Raw genomic sequence first — 3,440 nt, 5'->3', positions numbered from 1 at the left:
AGTGTAGCTTCCACCATATTCTACTGGTCAAGCAATCACATCCCTCATATTCAAGGTTTCAGGACATAGTCTCTCACTTCAATGGGAGGAGTGTCAAAGAATTTTGAGACCGTGTTTTAAAACCACCACCTCCCAGATTGGCCTTCTGTCTTTCCAAATCCCTAGGACGTATTGTAAAGGCTTCTGGGACACTTCATCCTAAAAGACCAGCACCCTTTTCTCCTAGGCCTGAGAACCTGAAGATTACATAGATATCCTATGTCAGTTACCCTTTTCCATATAACAAACCACTCCTAACTAAAATTCAGCTTAAAACAACAATTCTGTGGGTCAACAAGTTCTCTGGGCTCAGCTGGGTGGTTCTTGTGCTGATCTTGGTTGATATTCCCTAAACATTGTGATCAGCTACTGGCCAGTTAGGTGGCTGTGCTTCTGTGGGTTGACTGGTGGTCAGTTGGGGGACAGGAACAGCTGGATGAGATGTCTCTCATCATCCACCAGGCTAACCTGGGCTAGTCCACATGGTGGTGGTAGATTCCAAGAGCATGAAAGCGCAGGTCTGGACTCTGAACTCAAACGAGGTCATTTCTGTTGCATTCTAGAGGCCAAAGAAAGTCACAAGGCGAGTCCTGATTAATGGGATGGGAAGATAGATTCCACCTCCTTATGGAAGAAGCTGCATAATATTGTGGCCATTTTTACAACCCATCCACGAGAGCTCTTCATTCTGCAGCATAAATATTAGCACCTTCAAGGAAGAGCTGGGTTAGGAAAAGAAATCCCGGCATCACAATAAGCCCACTTCTAAATCTGGTAATTTCTTATTATGAACTTTCCCTCACTCTCCTCTGACTGTTAATGATGACAAAGACAAAAAGTCTACAAAAGGAATTGCTTTGGGAAAGGCAGTCAAGTATATTGTCTAAGCCTACAGGGTCTAGAAGAAGACAAATCTGGATTCAAGTCTTTTCTTTGCCAGTTATTAAACAGATGACCTTGAGCAAGCCTCTTAACCTTTATGAGCCTCAGTTTCTCCAGACATTTTCAGACTTCCTGGGACCTGTCTCAGCTGCCCTTCCCATCTTGTCACCGGGATGGCCACTGCTCTGCCCACAGGAAGCCAAATGTGATTAACGTGGTGAAGGGAATGGCACTAGAAGTGACTGAGTACCTGAGCCTGGCCCTCAAGGAGTCAAAATTTAAGGAAACAGACGTTGTCACCCCAGAACAGTTTGTGGCAGCTGGAGATGCCTCAGTCCACCACTGTCCAACATGCTGGTGGGCTACAGGGAAAGAACTGAAAGTGAAGGCATACCCACCAATAGTAAACAATTTTTGGTAACCAAAAATGTGCCATGCTACAAGTGGGCAAACAGATGCAATCTTCGCATGAATTATAAACTATCACTGAAGAAGATGATGGCGTTGGGGGATGGGTAGAGCCACATCACAGCACAGGAAGTGCAGGGATAACCAAAACAGCTGAAGACATTACCCTGGAAAGCAAGGACAGTCTAAAACTCCAAGTTTGCTCAAAATAATGTGAGGAGGAAGAAGAGGAAGATGAAAGAAAAGCTGCAAATATGGAAGAAAATGAAGAGAGTGGATTGCTGGAAACGAGGCTATTCTAGATGCAAGGAAAACAGTAGAAGCTTGTAACCCTAAAACGGATGTTGGAGGTGAGGCTGCTATTTTGCAAAGCAGAGCTTACGACCTCTACATCACTTATGAATATTACCAGGCACACAACTACGGTCGTTAGCTACGATGGGCAACTGTAGCCTTTAGCAGTGGAGCACATGCGTGGAGACATCAGTCAAGATCACGAGAAGAAAATTGATCATTTAAATCACCCACCAGCTCCTACGTGTTCAGGTCACCCATGCAGGCACGCTGAGGTGACCTTTTTTCTCATGGAAATCAGTGAGACTGTTGCAGAAGGAGGACATTCATGTGTACCTTTTAATTTTCTCGAAATGTGTACAAACTGTCATTCCAACAATAGCCTATGACTACGCAACACACTTCATAGTGCAACAAGCAGAGCACAGGATGTACGCTAATTAATGCTTCTGATTTTTAAAGAATTAACCTATAGATGTGACCATTGGCCATGTTCACCGATATGTACAATTTCTCTAATACAGGGATTTATATGTTTATGCATCAAATTTTCAAAAATGTTCCACTACCAAAAAAAGTTGTGTGTCCCTGTAAGGACCTTACAGACTATCTCCTGCTTTGTGTTTCTTGTCTCAATACAGAGACACTTGTCTTTTCCTCGCTGTTAAGGAGGTCTACCATCTTTAATGCAGTCTGCCGCTGTCTTTCTGTCAATCACCATCCTCGTGCAGATCCTTCACGGAATCTTTGAGTCCGATTTACATTCAGAACACAGACCAGTGTTCTCTCCTGGACACCACCCAGAATTTCTGTCATTGGCTTAAAGCCAAAGGCATGGGGAAGATCCTGTAATAAGGATGGGTGGGTGGGGGGTCTCTGCGTCCCAGCCTCTCTCTTCGCTACAGCCCTCTGCCTCGAAATGACTGAGGCCACCCAGCTCTGAGAGCCGAGAACGGACAGGCCATCAGTGGGTGGGACTGATTCCCCCCACTCACACCAGGGGAGGATTTTAAGAGGTAGAGAGACCTTCAAAACAACCCTGACATTTGGGTGGAGGATTGTGATCAATGACTAAAAGATCAGCTAAGAATACAAAATTCTGCATTCAAAATTAGGCGCAAACTTAATATATATTTAGAATAACAAAATAAATCTCAACAAACTACATTTTTTAAAAGGTGACAGCACTAACATTACAAAATGCTGGAAAATAACAATAATTTTACTAATTTTCACACACATGCAATTCTATAATAATTCTCCCCACCTTTTGTTGGCTGCATGCTCACTGATCTCCTCTTCATATGACAATGAGCTTGTAATACCGTTTTCTATAGAGACAGAAGAAAGGGAATTCAGACTTTCAGAATTATTTTCACTCTGGCATGGGAGAGGGAAACTGGTTTCTCCAGCTTCACAGATTCGTTATTGATGCCACCTAAATTTTTAGGATTATTGACAAACTTGGGTAATCTACCAAGCTTATCTCATGTATGAGCTGTGAGATGTTAGGGGATTTCAAAAGCTTTCTGGTGAAAGTACTATTAGGGTTGACAACATTCATGAAGCAGAGCCTTGGAAGGGCCCCAGGGGTGATAGGCCTGAAGTGTAAGGGTTACTAGCTTCTCAGTAAATCCACGTCCGGTTGGCTTACAAAGCCCTGCCTTGATGGTCCTTGGGCACCACTTCCACTTCATTGCCTATTCCGTCTCCCTCGTTCAGTCTGCGTCACCACTCAACCTTCCTTATTTCTGCCTCACGTTCGGGCTCTCTTCCCATGGCCCAGCCTTTGCACAGGCTGAGCCCCCTGCCTGGCG

The 3,440-nt window shown here is 44.2% G+C and overlaps 1 pseudogene; it reads left to right on the top strand.

The window, feature by feature from the left end:
• Positions 1–1,018: 1,018 nt before the first annotated feature.
• LOC100629483 (ubiquitin-like-conjugating enzyme ATG3 pseudogene) lies at positions 1,019–2,067 on the top strand (annotated as a pseudogene).
• Positions 2,068–3,440: the final 1,373 nt, after the last annotated feature.

The sequence above is a fragment of the Equus caballus genome, chromosome 22 (genome assembly GCF_041296265.1).
Source record: "Equus caballus isolate H_3958 breed thoroughbred chromosome 22, TB-T2T, whole genome shotgun sequence".
NCBI classification, from domain to species: domain Eukaryota; kingdom Metazoa; phylum Chordata; class Mammalia; order Perissodactyla; family Equidae; genus Equus; species Equus caballus.
The sequence above is the reverse complement of the archived record's forward strand: the minus strand, read 5'-3'. Positions and strand labels throughout refer to the sequence as shown.